A 19,179-nucleotide genomic window follows, 5' to 3' on the forward strand; every position below is an offset into this window, starting at 1 on the left:
ACTGCATTTTTTTTAATACAAAGTGTTGTTTTGGATGTTTTTGCTCAGAACCGGTGTTGTGCAAATTTGTCTGATAGAACATGTGTTGTATTTATGATCTGTATGAATGTTCTCAAAACAACCTCCCTTGAGATAAATAAGGGAGTACCACATAATAATAATAATAATAATAATAATAATAATAATGTATTCTATTTGTAAGGCACTCTCCATCCAATAATCTCAGAGTGCCACAGAGCCAGTACATAGTTAAAATGTGTGTTGCCCTCAGGTGGTCAAGGAGACTGTTCCATAAGTGCGGCGCTGCTGAGCAAAAGGCCGGTCGCCCATGGTGCGGAGCTTGGTGTTGGGGACCCGGAGGAGCGAGCTGTTTGTAGATCTGAGGGTGCGGGTAGAGGTTTGGGGAGTAATGAGTTCTTGTAGGTAGGGAGGTGCATGTCCATTTATGCATTTATGGGTGAGGAGTAGGACTTTGTAGTCAATCCGGGTTGAGCCAGTGGAGTGAGTGGAGAACGGGTGTTATGTGCTCATATTTCCGGACTGTCATCAGGATCCTGGCAGCGCTGTTTTGAATATATTGCAGTTTTTGGATGTTCTTGCCAGTGATCCCAGTGAAGAGTTAATTACAGTAGTCCAGTCTAGAGGAGGATGAACCAGCACATGGATATGTGCTGGTTCCTATACCATTTACACTTACACACAGATGTATGGTATCCAGTCTTTTATGCATGCGACTCCTCTTTAACTCAAGAAAATTATCTGCGTTTCACTTTCTTCAGAAAATATCATGACTAGCTATATCCCCATTTCCAGTGGGATGCTACAATGAGCTAACCACCCCCTGAACCTTTATATTAAACTGACATATGATTATGGAATCAATTTTCTAATCATCTTCTCTTGGCTAGACAGTGAAAACAAGCATATTTAACTAAATGTGGAACTCGTTGAACTTTTGTTTTGAAAGGTTGTACACGCATTAGGAAAAAAATCAAATGTATATACATTTTTCACTTTTGGTAACAGATTATTTTATTTGTTCAACCTTAAAAGCAAAGAAAGAAACATCTCATTAACAGCACAAATCTATTTCTCTTGTAGAACAATGTGAGAAATGTAATCTAACCACTGGCAGCTCCCCTCACCATTAATACTATTTGACTGTTGTTGCGTGAAACCCTTTTATGTCCAAAATGTGTGTCAGCTTTACAAGACCTAATCTGCACTGTTATTGTTCAGTGGGGTATGAAAGCTGTTATGAGTCATTGTTCAGGTTTGAAGAAGAGTTTGTGTGAGACCTTCAACTTATCTGACAACGTAGGAAATCACGGAGACATGGAAATACAAGTTTACACCATCAGCTATCTTATCTTTACTTGTTTTTAATGTCAGCGAGTGAACTGATGAGGGACTCTGATGAGGGGCTGATTGGTCAAAAGCTCTGAACCCTGCTGGATGTAAAAGATGAAGAGAGGAGGACACTAATGTATGTCCCTGTTCCCTGAAAGAGAGAGTGTAAACACACACACACACACACACACACACACACACACACACACACACACACACACACACACACAGAGTAACCTGAGGGTACAAAGAACTAATGGAGATGTGAAAAGACAGAGAGAGATGTCTTAGAGTGGCTGTCTCTCACCCTGAGGCCAGTAGCTGGTAATGACAGTGGTCACAGACACACACACACACACACACACACACACACACACACACACACAGACACAGAGCAGTGGCCGGCGGCATCAGAGATGCTGAAACGAACTGCTACATACAATTTGATGTTTGCTTGTTCGTCCCTCCAGGAATCTGAGATCTTACAAATCAGAAGAAACTGGAGAAAAACTCAAAACCTACATTACATTGACAAATCATTTGCCATTTTCCCCAACAGTACTCCTTCTAAGAACCAGTGATATAAATGCAGGTGAAATAAAATCGGACCTAGAAAATGCATGAATATCTATATCATTGTGTTTTTTTCAAGATCCAGGTCCACTCAGGCAGAGCTTCCTCCCAGGCTGTGTATGACCTCTAACAAAGTTCAAACCTCTGCAAAGCGTTTCATTTCCGATCTCAAAGTGGTGCAGCTCTGACCTGAAAGCACAAATATACCACTGGATTTATGAAGCTTGTTGGGAGGAGATAACTAGCTGAATTCAGGGGGAAAAAGGGGGTTTACGTTAGCTTTGTTTTTCCTTTCCGCTCCTAAGACAACAGCTCGCATTTTCCTCACAAAACTGAAGTTGTTTGTGGGTAAACTGCAGAAAAACTTGTACTTGATGTATTCTTCTAATTCTTCTCTAATTCTTCCAATATTTTATGTATATAAATATGCAAACCTCAATGCAAACGCCAATCATACTGGAGAAGGACAGTCACAAGGTTTGTCTCCCCTCCCAAACAGACAGTAGTTGACAAAGATGTGGATTTATTCATCTCATATAATGCCTAAACTTGAGTGGATCGTGACATGGAATTAATCTGCCGATCATCTGGTTCAAAATGAGACCAAACCTTTCAACGGGTGCCAGGTTTTGAGCCCTGAAGAACGCCAGAATGTGGCCTGCAACGGAACAAGGGGAAGGTTTGTTTTTAGCCTAGCCGACTGCCAGAAAGGTCTTTTGCTAATGAAGCAGTTGTTGATCGCATGCAGCCTCTACCGGGTCAGTTAAGAGGAGCGAGGAGGCATCAATATAAGGAAATATAATATAGAAATAAATAAAATCGGTCCTAGTGCATACAGTAAGTAATACATGAGCCCCAAAGATGTGAGTCCAGTAGTATGCAAGATTAGCCGTGGGCCCAAAACAACAAAATAAATACAAATATATAAAAAGAATGCTACTAATACTACTTTGTGACTGTCATTATGGTGAAAACAATAAACACTTTCAAGGCTATAAAAGGCGATAGAATAAAAAATGGTGAAAAGAAGATGACTGTTGAAAACCGGAAACAACCAGCTGTGCTAACACACCGGCCTCCTCCCGACACACTGATGTGTCACCTGGCTTCCTCCCACACTTTCATTACGCCGCATGTGTGTGTGTTTCTCAGTTTGCTCTCTGGGCCACAGAACGCATCTCTTTCTGTCGTATTACCAATCCTTTACCCGACTCCCCTTTCCCCTGAGAGACGTAAGCCGTTTCCACAAAACCATACAAGCTTCAAGGCGGGGACACAGACAACGACCGGCCGCTCTCATGGGAACACGTTCATGAACGTTCAGACTGCAGTGAGCCTGAAGACCTGCAGGACGCCGTGACCTCAAGACACTCCTGAGGACACATAAGGTGCCTTCCATTCGGCTAATTCTGCTTCCTCCCTCCTCCGGACAACAAGCCAGAAATCAATCCCGGTTCTCTTTCATCGAGGACGTTCCACGACCTTAAACGTGGCAAAGCACCACAAGGGTATGACGTGCATGTTTTCATCCTGACAGCAAAAACCCTTTTGATAAGTTTGTGTTTATTGGGCGGCGATGGAAACAACATGAAGAATGTTGTATGAATTACTTTAAATAAGTAGTCATTGCATCATTTTATTACAGTAGGACAGGGGGAGGTTGGACGCCCACAGCGACTCGTTTAACCAAAATCTCCAAACTCTGGAACTTTGTCTGCTTTTTCTTCACCGGCCAACATTCCTTCTTTTGTCATCTCGGGTTGCCAAAATGCATCCTTCCTCGTTCAGGAAAAAGAGGTATCCTGTCCAAATATTTGGACCCAAACAGCTACACAGTCGTGGAAACTGTCTGCAAAGGATCAGACTATCTGTACCTGCAGCTTTTCACACACAAAATATGTATATTATTAAGCGTATTCAAAGCTGTTCTTATTGCTCCCTCACAACTGTTGGTCTTAAAAAACGCTGTCTGACTTATTTCGGCACACTGTAGGAGAGTGAAGGGTGCCTCCATCATGAGTGTTTGTGGTCTCCTCAAAATGAACGCCGGAGGAGCTGAGACGCGGGGGAAAGACGCGGAGGGGGGAATGGAGGCGCCGTGTCAGCTAAATGGAAAACCACCGAGTCAGACAGGTGGAACGACAGGTTTGGAGATGGTCCAGCTTCCTGTCCGTCTGTTTTCTGGTTGTCATGGAAGCGCTGTGTGGTAACACCGCAGCTGGTGATGTCACTGCGGTCGACTGGGAAACTATGACACACACACACACACACACACAGATGAAAGAAACTGTACTTGCTTGATTCTTGTTGTTTTGAGTTTGGACTCATGGTTTAATGCACTTATTGTAAGTCCCTTTGGATAAAAGCGTCAGCTAAATAACATGTAATGTAATGTAATGTAATGTAATGTGAACTCCAGTCCACTCTATTCTCCGTCCACATGCTCACTTCTCTCTAGGTGGTTGTAACAAGTCCTGTCACAATCCCCGGGTTTCCCCCCCCACCCCCAGCACCAAGGAATGAGCACACGTCGTGTAACATTTGGCAATATTCTTTATTGTGATCCTGCTCTGCCGGTCTCCTGCTCCATCTTTAACACACCCTGATATAGGGTCCAAGACGCATTCCCCTGATCTAATGCAGCTGAGGCTAATTAAGCCCCAGCCACCACAGTGGTTTTCTAAAGGGACTCAGTCCAGCGTCAGACAGGGAGCTGGCTCTTCGGCCCATCTGTCAGGTCAGCAGTGTGGCTGGATGAGGCACTCTCTGAATCTCAGCAGGTTTTTGGCTGCAACTGATAATATTATATCGTCAATATAAATATATAAATATCAGTCTCCATGAATATAGATATTGCTCTAGCTGTGACTCCAGCCTCACTGTTTATTGTGCACTCTCCTACAGTCGAATCAGACTTGTGATGAGTTGATGTTTACACAACTGACACCATGTTGTATTGTTAACAGGGATCTTTCTCTCTCACGCACACGCACACACACACGCACGCACACACACACACACACACACACAAACACACACACACACACACACACAGAGCAGGTACAGTGAGGTTTCTCAGACATTTCAAACCTTCACTCCAGGACACCGTGACCTCTGTTCCTTCTTTAAATAGCCGCTCCGCTCCACCGAGACCTGACACTTATACTGTTCAAGGAGAATAAAATGTTCACTGAGATCCAGCACGGAACTCGTACTACCGCTAACAAAAGGCGCAGACCCAAAGGACACAACACTCTCATTTGCTTTCATGCTGAGAGTTAAAAAGAAATATATGAAGCTACAGCCAGGAGCTGGTTAGCTTAGCTTAAACTGATGGGGGAACAGCTAACTAAACAGGACTTTCATTCAGGAGACCGCTGGTCGTTTCCCGCGTAAAACTGCACTGAGAAGTCCAAAAGCTGATAGCTAGAGGGGACGCTTGAAGCTTAACGCCACAAGTTGTGTTATGTGGCACTTTTAGTCTGAGAATGTCTTGCTAATTAACACAATACATCCCATTCATTTAAACCGTGCGAGAACCTAAGTATAAAAATACAATTTGAAAAGAAAAGAGTCTTTCTAGACGTTACTGTGTTGCTGTCGTCATCATGAGGTTGAGATGCAAACAGAAGTCACTGCGCTCAACCAAGTAGTGAACATGCCTGAGAAGTCTTTATGCTAAGCTAAGCTTAACCGTAGCTTCATATTTAGTCTTCTTGCAATTGTGCCAAAAGGAAAAAATGAAATCATTTGAGATTAAAGTGAATATTTATAACTGATTCTGTTTCCTGTTTGAACAGGAAGCCACAAAGATAAACCAGATGTTCCTCTATTACAGACATGTCAGGGATTAACGCACACAGACACACATATACACACCCCGGCATGTAGGTTACCCAGCAGGCTGTGCATGATTTGGTGGGACATGATTGGTCTAGCCAGAAGGAGATTGTGGGATTTGGATTATAATCCACAGATAAGTGTTTTGCATGTGTGTGTGCGCGTGTGTGTGTGTGTGTGAGTGTGCGTGCATTGTGCGTGTGTGTGTACGTGCGTGCGTGCATGCGTGCGTGCGTGTAGTTTTGGTGTGTTGTAGCAGTATCAGTATAATCTGTGTTCTAATAATAGAGATTACCACTCACACTCTTCTGAACATCTACTGACAGTACTCTGACTTTGCCCCCGCCGCGCTGGAGTGTCTCTCAGGACAACACTGAACTCCTGGGAACTCCCTGTGACTCAGTGTGTGTGTGTGTGTGTGTGTGTGTGTGTGTGTGTGTGTGTGTGTGTGTGTGTAATAGTGTCAGTGTGCATAAGAATAAGATACAAACTTTGAGCATGGAAGTTTGTTGTCGCCCTTCGGGTCTAGTATCTAAAACCCAACGGTTGACCTCATCTCATGGTCTCCATTCAGGAAATGGAGAGGGCTCAGGTGTCATCGGCTGACTGACATGACACACTTAACTCACTCGGTGTGCAGCTCCTCACACATGTAACTACATGTCGGGGCTATGGCGGCTACACGGAGATAAGAGAACACAGGAACTGTCGGTTGGTTTCTGGTGCCGGTCGGAATTCTTTAGAGTAAAGAAAACCTGAAGCAAGTTGAAGAAAAGCCACAAGATATGACAACAAGATGACGTCATCAAAGAAGGCGCCAGTCAAACCTTAAAGCGATGAAAAACCAAGTTAGAAATAAGATTGGAATAATGACGTTTGTTTCATGTATCACGTGTTTTGAAGCTCAGGGGCACTGACCAGGTTGCGTTATTCGACTCGCTGGTGTGACAATGTGTCATCAAACATCGTCTCCTACTGAGCCGAGCGTAAAAATAAGGTTTTGTCCCCTGCACTCCTTTTCAACTCATGGCAGCCTTTTCTGTTTCTGTGATATTTACTTCCACCCTACAGTATTTAAAACTGTACACTACTACAAACTCTGCTTCAGTACTGACAAGTACATGATGGAGAGCGTCTGTGGTATTCACAGTTAAAGTTTAAGACTCGAAGCCGCTGCTGGAAAACCTCAGCCCGGCCCCGAAAGACGAGAGGGACGGCCGTGACATCACTTCCTTCTCAGCATGCTGACTCATCAAACATTCAACAGCCGCTCCACTCAACTAATGGAAGAAGAAACACGAGAAACACACAAGGAAACGCACACCTTGGTGGGCAGGTGGTTTAAGTGAGTACATACTCATTTGTTTTGAACGCTCAAAGGATTTAAAGACTTCAAACTGAGTTTTAGGGCAGACGGAGAGGGGGATGTTGAGTAAGGTTGTGTCTCAATATGTGTATGTGTATATATATATATATATATATATATATATATATATATATATATATATATATATATATATATATAAAGTGTCACCTTCACATTAGGGGCACTGTGACTTTGTGCGTTTAACAAGATTAACTTGACTGTAATTTTCCTGCTGACACACAGAAGCGGTCTGAGAGTAAAGTCTGCACTAAGCCAGCTCGATCTGAAAACAAATCTTTCGGTTTGTGACCCTCCATCCACATCGAGCCGCTGACGAAAATAGTCCATGATAGATGCACCATTTCCTGCTGTTGGAGTAACGTGTAGGGCCGTCCCATACCAACGAAATTCATAGTCGGATAACATTCATAGTATTTAGTCAAGCAATCGATTAGTTCATTTAACAGACAAAAGCACCAATTTCATTCTGTTTAGCAGAGAGCTCGCTTGGAAACTCTCGAGTAACATTAGCTCAAAACTACACACTGAGCTGTTTTTTAAGCTCTACATCTCCTGTAGGAACTAATAGGCTTAGTGCTGAGTGCCAACGAATGATTAGGGAGGTCAAGTTTTCTCTGTGTTCACTCATTTTAAATGGGAATACAGCCAATCACACAATACAGCTGTTGTCATTAAAGGGGAACTACGGCCATTGTCAGAATTAATACCTGTTGTTTCTGTGTTCCACGACGGACCAAAAATATGAGTTTACATGAACAACTCTCTCCCTAATCCAAAACTCAGAAGTGTGAATTCATCAAGTATAACGTATGAATTGTGAAAGATGTTAATATAGGTAAAAACTGAATGAAATACAACAGAATGAAAAGCAACAGAATGAAGCTCAAAATTGGTCTCCCATTCATTGTCTATGGAGCAGCTCCAGACTGTATGCGTACAATATATTTCAGATTAATTTCTCTGGTTTCTGGCTTTGAGAACTAGGAGCAAAAGGACACAAATATCAACTTTGGCCCGGGAAATAACATATTGGACTTCTTTATTTAGGTGGTGCTCCCCTTTAAGTCCAAAGGTCGCACTAGAACAGACTTTCCAACTTGCCGATTGCAGCAATAGATATGAACCATTGGCCCATACCTTCAAATATAAATGACAGATGAGAGTGGTTTCAATCTTCTCGAGTAAACAACATACAATGAAGTGGAAGAGATTTTTCCATTTTCCTCCTGTTTCGTACGCAGGACTGAATCTTTATGAAAGCGACCGATCCAGATGGATTGGTGAGGACGTGGTCCGGCTGTCTCTGTGTCTCAGAGGTTAAACGCAATGGCAACTTGCAACCTGAAGCCCCCTAACTGGGGGCACAGTGTGTAAGTGTGCGTACGTGTGTCAGTGTGACCTTCACATCCTCAGAGTGTGTGTGTGTGTGTGTGTAATAACCTTAGAGACACAGGTCACGAGGAAACACTTCATCACTGCCGTCCTATTTACACACGCACTTTCGTTCACACACACAAATTCAAATTCAACTTTTCCTTTCTACACTTTTTATAGACTCTTTCCTAACCCCTCCCTCCTTCCACCTCTCTCTCTCTCTCTCTCTCTCTCTCTCTCAGATTGTCTTCAGGCCACTAATTGTATTTTGATGATAATCATCCAATCACATTTGATTACTGTCATCACTTCCTTTTCGTCACATGATGGAAAATTAATTTAAACTTCCTGAGACAACATGGGGAGCAGGTGCATACACACACACACACACACACACACACACACACACACACAGGTAGAAAGGTCCATAAATCACAGCAGACAGAATGGGAGTAATGAGGTGGCTAGCTGTTAGCGCTCCGTAGGGTAGGCAGCACCTAGCTAGGTTAGCACACACACAGACACACACACACAAACACACTATACGCCACACAAACTGCAATACTCTCAGTATTACTGCTACAGTGGCAGAAACACATCTGTGGGAATGTCACCATCATCAAAACTTCAGAGCAAGCACAAAACTATGTTGAGTCCAGATGGAGTTCAGAACAAGTTTTTATCAAAAACATTTCTAAAGTGATAAGCTAACAAGCTTCATATTTAACAAACTGACATGAGAGTGGTATCATTCTTCTCATGTGACGGTCTGCAAGATCAACGTAATGTTGATTTCGATTGAATATTGCTGCAATATTCATGTCTCTGTTGCTCTTACGATGATCTCATTAAAGCTGCTGTCGGTCCATACTCATTTACACACACACACACACTCTCACACACACACACACACACATGACACATGACACAAAGAGGGAGGTTAGATTCAGTACAGAAAGAATAGTTTGCTTGTTTGTGTGTGCGTGCGTGCGTGTGTGTGTGCGCGTGTGCCTGTGTGTGTGTGCTCTCTCTCTGCAGGTCTCCAAAGTAATCTGTCCTGACGTAACAACATGCTGCCCCTCAATCTGCCCACTGCTGGAGTCCTGGCACACAAACACAAAAACGCAGTGTTTAGTATTGTTCTCATGTTCTATAAATAGGTAAAATTGATTTGTGTGTGGGAGAGAGAGTTACAGTATGATGAACGTACCTCTACTGCACTGTACAACTTGACAATTCAAACAGGCTGTCAAAGCTACTCACAATCAGTTTATTTGTGCATCTTGAGAACCGGTTGATCATTTTACCAGCAAGTAAAGTCAGTTTGTATGTGGTCTAACGAAGGTTACGATATTGTAACTCTAGTTCTGTACGCACAAGCGGAGCCCTGGACTCTATGGGTAAAGCTCTCCTCCAATAACGAGCACAAATGTGTCCCCTGATAAGTTGCATTCGCGTAGCCGGCCAATCAGGAAATACCCCAAATACCCCATAGTCTAAAAGGCAGCTTGTAAACTAGGCCACGCCTTCTGCAGCGAGCGGTGTAGTGGCAGCAGGGTTACCTTGGTGGAGGGCTCCACCTGCGCTCGCAGAACAAGGGTTGCAATATCGTAACCGTTGCTCTAACTCGCCGACTGCTGATGTCGGCCACCATGGTGCAGTAGTATGTCCTCACCAACACGGGCCTCCCCAGTATCAGGTACCTGAAGTGTTGAAGGACCAAGAACCCTGCCTGTGTCAGTCCTCTGTCGGGGCCCCACATCACCTACCATGCTTCCCAACCCGTCAGGGAGAAGGGAACGGTAACCAAGTGCCGCGTGTGCAGGAGCCCCCGTGACAGTCAACACCAACATCCTTATACAGTACGACGCGAGTCGAGCATGGCCCCCAAGAAACTCCACCTTTTGGGCGTGGTAGTTGATGATCTGTGTGAAACATAGACCATTCTTGGACTTAGCCATGATGATGATGATGCCTCAGAGATAAAAGAAGACCCTCATGCTTCTATCGCGTAGCTGAAGTGCTGCTGAAGGTGTGTGTGTGGTGTGGGGGGGGGGCAAAGGCAGTTTGTGTACTTATGCAAGAATATACTGCGTTTCGGAGCCACCTCGACCAGAAAGTGTGCACCGTAAAGATGTCTTGCAGGCAATGCTTGAAAAGAATTCAGCCGACATCACGGGCACTGTGTCCAATCCCTTCCTCTTCCTGTGTCGAGATCGGAACATGGAAATGGCCGAGCAGAGACGAGATCCATGAACGCATGAACAGCTCACCTGTAGTGTTTCCCCTTCTGTCTCCCTTTGTGGAGATAGGAGTGCTTTGACACTGGGCGCCCATGAGGGTCAGTCTGAGGAGGTTAGTACCAACGGCAGGTTCAGACTGAATAACAAGCAATTAATACAGTCTGACAGTCGCTTAAAATGGTTCCGTAGGAGGTTTAGTAACTAATAACGACTAGCTGGTATAGTCTTACAATTCTGTGTTTCTGTCTCCTGATTGGACGTTGAGCTCAGTGTGAATGTGTTCCTGCTTTTCCTCAGACTGTCAGCTTTCCCCTTGTGTCTTGAACAGAATAATTTAATTAAGTTCATTAGTGGTAATTCTTCTCACAGTGGCATGAGAAGCAGACAGAAGATCCAAACGTCTAAACAAAGAGTGTCAGGAGGAAACACTGAGTGGGAAACTCCTCTGCTTTGGGAGGAAGGAAGGAAGGAAAGGACTTAAGGATGGAGGTGTTGTTCATTTCGTATGGGACGACGGAGGAGACGGCGGCACTGAAATCAGTTTCCAGGTCACAAAGGCAAAGTAGTAAAACATGGAGGCATTGAAGAAAGATGGAGGTAAAGGAGGAAAGTTTTAGAGTTAGGAAAGGAACAGAGGAGGTAAGGAAAGAAAAGGTAGAGGTAGGAAAGCAAAAGAAGAGATGTTTTTAAGAGGAACATCAATGTTCAGGTCCCCTTTCTGTCCAAGCTGCAGGGGGCACTACAGTCCAGCTGATCAGGTGTCATTATCAGACTCGCACAAAGACACGCACACACACACTCGCACACACACACACACACACACACACACACACAACCTGTCATACTGTCACCTATGTGAAAATTAACAACATCTCTGTGACAGAAAGAGAGAGAGAGGTTTTTTTAAAGTGTTTTGATGTAAATAATTAAAGACTGCATGTTAAACTGTTCCAAGTGAAGAAAAGAAAACAGTCTGTCCCAATCTGTTACTCTGCTTTAAGAATTAAACATATTTACATTTCAGTTTGGATGTACCTGCTCATATGCCCAAACCAACTGCAGTTCATTTCACAAAGAAAAGAGTATTAAAGCACAGACGAGAATAAAAAAAGAAACAGAACATGTTGAGAGACAAAAACACATGTCGATCGATTGTCAGATTATTTTTTCAATCTACTGATTAATTGTTTGGTTTATAAAACAAATCAAAACTGTGGAAAATGCTCATCCCAATTTTATAGAGCCCTCATTTAAATGTCTATTTATGTCGGATCAACAGTCCCAACAACCCTTAAAATATTGAAATGACTCAGATCCATGCGTTTTAGAACATGGAACCATCTAATATTTGCTTTGTTGTATGCTCTAAATAAGAAATTTACTGATTAAGAGGTTAACTGATTATCAAAAAAACTGACGATAATTTCTGTCAATCAAACAAATCAAAGAAGCTCTACGTGTAGTATAAGTACAACAAGAAAATGACTGAGAGAAGATTGAAGACTAGAACTATAAACAGACAGTGGTGAATAAAAAATGACTATCGTTAATTAAAATTAAAGTAGTAATAATACACTATTAAAAACATTCTTCATTCCAGGTCAAGTCCTGCATTCAAAGTAAAACTATTTAAATATTGACAACAACATGTACTGACTCCTTAATATACTCCACAGTAAAGTGAACTAACTGTCACAGTAATAACTTTGCCATAGTCCACCACACATATCTGACAGCTGTACACACTGGTTCATTTTAATAGTCTACAAACAAATAAGATGGATGCATACTTTTATTTAAATAGCATACTTCTCCCAACACACTTTTATGTTTACTTTATTCTTTACTTTATATTTTGAAATGTATAGCTTATACATTTCAAAAGAATAGTAAATATAGGACTTTTGCACTCAAAATCAGCTGAAACCAGCACTTTACGGAAATTCGACAGAAAAATGTAAAAACAGACAGGCTTATAAAGTCATTTTAAAATCACACACAGGCTTATGAAGTCATTTTAAAATCACACACAGGCTTATGAAGTCATTTTAAAATCACCGACAGGCTTATAAAGTCATTTTAAAATCACACACAGGCTTATGAAGTCATTTTAAAATCACACACAGGCTTATGAAGTCATTTTAAAATCACAGACAGGCCGGACTGACGGAAAAGACATTGTCGGTGTAACAACAATCGGTTCAAAGCCTCTGCTGCCGCTGTTCGGCCCGTTTTATAACAAAAAGACGAAGAAGAAGGAAAAGAAGAATAGAAGGAATAAAGGGAAAGAGACAGAAGAGGAGGAGGAAGAGGAGGAAGGTGACTTACCGGAGGAGGTGATGGATGGATGAAGAAAGTGGAGGCGCGCTGTCCTCCACTCAGACAATATCAGCCGCTCATTAAGCAATAATCAATACTGAACAGGTGTGTGCGTGTGTGCGCGCGTGCGTCTCCTGACTGTGAGTCCGCGCGGGCCCTTTGATTGATCAGGCCATCGATCGTCCGAACATCTATCCATCCAACCATCAGGTATCCGGGACACTGATCATCAACTCTGTCGGAGCAGCGGAGAGCCGCGCGCTCTGCGCCGAGCAGAGTGGTGGGGCTGCGCATGCGCCACACACAAACACAGAGCGAGAGGGAGGGAGTGAGAAGAGAGAAACAGAGAGAGAGACAGGGGATTAAATTGCAGCCAAAAAAAAGACAAAATTGGATGAACCTGAAAAAAATTATGCCTTTAAAAAAAGCAGTTACTTACTTGCGTGTGCGCGTGCGCGTGTGCGTGTGCGTGTGTGAGCAGCAGGTTGACTTGTAGCCAAAAATACAAACTGTAAATACTGGCTGCAACACAAGCATTGTTACCAGCTCGGTATTCTCTCTCTCTCTCTCTCTCTCTCTCTCTCTCTCTGTATTTACTGTCAACTCACCTGTTCGTGACGTCATAACGTGTCAAGTTAAAGGATCTTTTCGCAGTTTCTTCCAGTTGAAACAATGGTGGAAGAAATACTCCAATGTTATATTTGAGTAAAAGTAGCAATATCACAAAATCAGTCAAATATTGCATTCAACATATTACCTCAAGTAAAAGTACAAAAGTATTAGCATCAAGATATACTTAATCTACTACGTTTTTACTTCTAAGTAAAAATATACTCCTCATTATGCAAAATGTTGCATTTCAAATTTAATTTGATTTTAAATTATTATAATTATCAATGCATTGATGTGCTCAGCACTTGAATGTTGCAACTGATAAGGTGAAGCAATTGTAATATTTCTTAAATACTGTTGGATAGTTTAATTTATGATAATATATCCTTATTAATAATCATATCATTCCTATATCTGGTTGTTGAAAAAATACAAATTAAATATTTTAAAAACTGTGTATCAGATGTTTTGGGGAGGAACACAACACAACATAATAATATATCCATTAATAAAGAACTGCAACTGAAGTATCATAGACAAACATGGGCAAAACATGTTCTTGATCAATATTTATTGTTGACCCTTTTTTCATGTCAGAGTTTCTTAAATACATTTTAAAATAGGAATGATATTTCCTGCATTTATATATCCATATCATATAACTAGTTTTCTGGCTGTCAAACAACAAACTAAATTGGAGTGAAACAAAAAAGAAGTACATTGCAGTTTAAAAAATAAACTAATACCACTTAAACGTTTTGATCAACTGATACTTTAGGATGGACATATATTGTATTTACTTTGGTTCTTTATTGCATTGTCTTTGACTGATGGTGAATGGTGCCTTTTTAAGAGAGTGGAAATTACCAGATGACAGACAGACAGAGAGACAGACAGGCAGACAGAGAGGTAGACAGACAGGTAGACAGACAGGCAGGCAGACAGGCAGACAGAGCATGATGTCAGAGAGCTGAGACATTCCACACTACCCCTCTGAGAGAGACACATCTGCCCGTCTGTCTCTCTCTCTGAAGCTCAGAAATGTTGTCAACCTCCCAACAAACCCAAAGCATGATGGGAAACTGCTGAAGCTGAGCCCCCTCTCTTAAAGACATATGTCTAAAGTAATATGATATTGGTGATATTCTGTATTTGTTTTACTGCAAACAAATATCACGAAGAGACCAAAACCAAGAATTATCAATTGATCCATATCGTCTGATCAATCTGTGCTAGAGCTCCATTGTTGTACACAAACTATCCAAACACATCAGGGAGCCATGCTGTTACACCAGGTGACTCACTAAATGTGTATTAATACAAAATAGTTCCTAACAAATGCACTACATCCTTCTGTTTGAGTAGCATATGCTTAGATGTTTTAGGCAATTACTGAACCATTTATTTTGTAGTAATGAAACATTTGTGAGCGTTTTTATTTTTTAAAGATCTACGTCTTTCGAGAGCCACAGACAGTCGAGAAGTCAGACAGTTACACATATTGTCGGTTTTAGTATTTTTCATGGGATTTGTTGAAAATGGAGGAAATAAAGAAATGTCCTCCTAATCCTTTAACTTAGTGACAGAGTAGCTTAATACTGCAAATCAAACCATGTTTCTTGGTTTCCCATCTGGGTGTAGAGAGAAGTGTGTTTTATTGCCCCTGTAAACACACCCAACTTTAAAGGGTTCTTCAGTTACTTCATAAGTTTCATTAAAGTCATTATATAAGCAACATGCAAGCGACAGAGTTGGAGACTAGCTGGTGAACATAGTGGAGCATTTAGCAACTAAAGAGCCAGATATTTCCCTCAGGAGTTGGTATAGGGACCAAAAATGGAGCTAAAAGAGAGTGACTATTGGACTTTCTTCGGACAGGTGGACACAAATACGACCGAATAATAACTTTAATCTAACTGCTGGATGGATGAGGAAGCAAACATTTGCTAAAGAGTTCAACATTTCATCTGATTCAGGAGATATTATGTCAGTGTTGTGTTCACAGATTGTTTCCGTTGCCCCCAAGTGGCCAAAAGAAAATCATTTTGCTGTTATGAAGCTTCATAACGTTAACATTGAGTGAAATATTGAAATGTTCAAATGAAAATATTACACATACCTTTTATCATTTTGTAAATAGTTACAAGTTCAGCCCGACATGTTTGACACATTTGGGGTCTATAGTAGAAATTAAAAGATGAGGATCATCTTCTCAGTGATCGTGCGCAGTTCTCTGACTTTACCCTCAACCCCCACTCCCAGGACCTTGCGGTGGTTTCCCAGAGTCCCTTGCAGCTCACATCTCACAGGTCCCAGTGGATCTGTTCCTCCATTTGCAACTGCAGCAAACCAATCCAGTTCATCTGCTCCTCAGGACGTACAGCCAATCACAGTCCAGCACGGCAGCGACCCACTTACACACACATCTCACCTTGAACATCACATCAAGGTTGTACAAGTGTGTGTGTGTGTGAGAGAGAGAGAGAGAGAGAGAGAGAGAGAGAGAGAGAGAGAGAGAGAGGGAACTGACCAGCCGTGTCCCAAAACAAATAAATAAGCTTCATAATAATATAATATAAAGGATAATAATGGTGAGTGTGCTTTGATGTTGAGCCAGAAGTTACTGAAAACACCTTTAGTTTAGGACGATTCGACTCACAACCCACAGTTCTTCTTTCAGGTCAAAGGCAGAAGAATCGCAGAGTAAAAGGTCACACATTTAGAAATCTTGCGTATAAGTAAAATATGTTTGCATCAAAGTCAGTTCAATTTCCGAAAGTAAGAAAGTACTGTGAGAGAGTACTGTATCTTACATTTAAAAAAATTGAAGCAATACTGTGCAAGCATTTCAAATGCTTTTTACACCGCTGCCCTCTTGATCCAAAACATTTAATAATTTGTATGAATTCTAAAGAGAGTGCAAGGACAAAGTAGCATAAAAGGGAACTACCAAGCAGAGTGCAACAATCCACTTACTTTCAATACTCGAGTCATAAACGTTCCACAACTGGTTATGGGTTGTCCCAAATCAGTAAGAAGTACATGTACAACGATAACAATAGTGGACATCTTTGCCAGTAATCTACTTATTTGTATTCAGGGAAGGAACTCAATTACATAAAATTACATAAAAATATATATATATATTTTTTTTATAGCGTGCCTTCACCCATTTGAGGTATTCTACATTTACAGGGGAAAGGCGGGTGAAGTCAGACTGTAAGCTGACCAGTCTGTTTACTGTCAACACAAATGCTGCGTTCAACAACCTGTACTTTCTAGTGTTAAGTGGTGGAACCTGAAAGAGTGTGTAAGCACAGGACACACCTGTAGGCCCAGGTCCGGATGGTCTTCACTCCTCTGTGATACAATTGCAGCTATATATATATATATATATATATATATATATATATATATATATATATATATATATATATAACGCGTTATTAATGCGTTAACGCAGCAATCCATTAACGCCGACACCTGAAATCCAGACGAGAGCAGGCGGCCGTTGCAGGGGGCGTGGCCACAAAACTGCGATCGAATCCGACAGTTTTCAGCTGCGTTCAAAGAACACACCGGAAGTCAGTGTTCAGGAAGTCGCAACAACAGTTGGAACTACTTTAGTACTAGTTTACAGACCTCATTTTGATAACTATGGCGGAAGAAATAACGTTTGCATTCTTGATCGCCAATGAAATTGAGGCAGAAGAGAGCCCTCTACTTTTGTTGTAGTACTAACAAGAATAGTTTTCAGCAGCTGGAGTTTTAGTAGTGGTTGTAGTAGAAGTATCAGTGGTTCCAAGAAGTAGCAGCAGCAGTATCAAAAAGCTGAATCATACAGTAATAGTTGAAGATTATGTCAACATTTAAAAGTTGAATTGTGTTGAAATGTGTCTGAAATGTGTCTGGAGATGAAGTTCACTTCACAGCATTCCAACAAATACATTTAACAGAACTAATCATCTTAACAGGCATATTAAATAAGGTTTGGGATATCTAATATGTAATCTCACAAATGAACCAAATGCATGTTCAGTCTGTTGAGGTCACACAAATGGGATTTTCCAAAATAAAATAAATCTACTTTTCACCGTGGTCAAAATGTTTATATCCTTTTATTTAGTTAACTATGTTATTTTTGGAATTGAGGACAAAAGATTGGCCATATCGGAGTTGTTGGATGTCATATTTATTTACACATTTATATAAATACATATATGTAAAGATAGTTGTCATTTCTCTATACATTACTTATATACAGATGCTAAATAAATAACCTTATACATTATTATTATTATTAAAACCCACATATTTGCACTACATGAGACAAATAGTGAACAATCGAATGTTAAGTATTACAACCACACATAAAATATGGATTTTCTACAACACGTGGTGTTTGTTTAATGCTGCTGCACACATTGACCGAGAACATGGAGAAATGCACTTTTAAATGGACATTTTCATTTTAAATCTCTACCAGACGGCGTAGTTAATAAAAGCAAAGTTATTTGTAACCACTGTAAACTGGAGTTATCCAGAGCTGCCAACTCTCACGGTTTCGCCGTGTGACAAAAGCATTTGCATGTTTTCACACACACTCACGCCACACAACCAATTTCTCAGGGCAAAAAAAAATTCTGATTTTGGGCAGAGTGGGAGGTCCTTCCCCGAGACGCGTTCGTTCCTTTTCAAACTCCCCGACGATAGGTGGCGCTAAGGAGCGCATCTGTAACCCTATTCGCTGCATAGACATCCTATTTATCCCAAAGAGTCCCGAAGTTAGCAACAGAAGAAGATTTTCAAAGAGACACTCTGGAGGAGCAGAGACTAAGGTATGTTAACTCTCTTAAACTTTAAATCTTGAAAGAAATGATTCGTTGTTTTTTGTGAGTGTGATTGTGTGTGTTGAATGTACACTCAGCTGTCATAACAAGCAGCAGGAGAGCACCTTGTTAACCTCTTGGTATACTGCATGCTCAAAACATCATAGCATTGTTTATTAAGGCTGCTCACATTTATCTTTTTATTTACAGGCCAAAGAAAAGGACCCTCTCAATCATTTTACAAACAGCACTTTGAACAGGTAAGATGTATTCCAAAGAATTTAACAAAGACAGGAAATGTGTGCAATAGAATTCATTTTTGTAAATGAGAGTAGTTATTAAAAAACATTTAAATTCTTTAAGGTAGCAAAGATGTCTCGTAAAAAGACCTTTGACAGGCCAAGGACAAAAACAACATTTATTATATTATTTAAAGAACCAGCCACTGTCAGAACAGCCAGAACAATTTATAGAAACAACAGGGCAACAGACAGAGGAGCAACAGACAGGACAGAGAGAGATATGGACAGATATGGACAGCTTCTGGGCTGGAATGGCAACAAGGAAACATAAGGTATACATTTTTTTTGGCAGGTGTGGCTTGACTACATCTGAAGTGTGTTACAGTATACTTACAGTATTAATGAAAACA

General features: G+C 41.2%; 1 protein-coding gene across 1 annotated transcript in view; it reads right to left on the minus strand.

Moving 5' to 3' along the window:
• Window positions 1-13,339, minus strand: part of znf385b (zinc finger protein 385B) — a 43,476-nt gene extending 30,137 nt beyond the window's left edge. Inside the window, exon 1 of the mRNA XM_034561673.1 lies at window positions 13,096-13,339. The gene's annotated coding sequence lies outside the window, so the exon portion shown is untranslated. The remainder of the gene's footprint in view (window positions 1-13,095) is intronic.
• Between the last annotated feature and the right edge of the window lie 5,840 nt (window positions 13,340-19,179).

The sequence above is a fragment of the Cyclopterus lumpus genome, chromosome 21, assembly GCF_009769545.1.
Source record: "Cyclopterus lumpus isolate fCycLum1 chromosome 21, fCycLum1.pri, whole genome shotgun sequence".
Taxonomy (NCBI): Eukaryota; Metazoa; Chordata; class Actinopteri; order Perciformes; family Cyclopteridae; genus Cyclopterus; species Cyclopterus lumpus.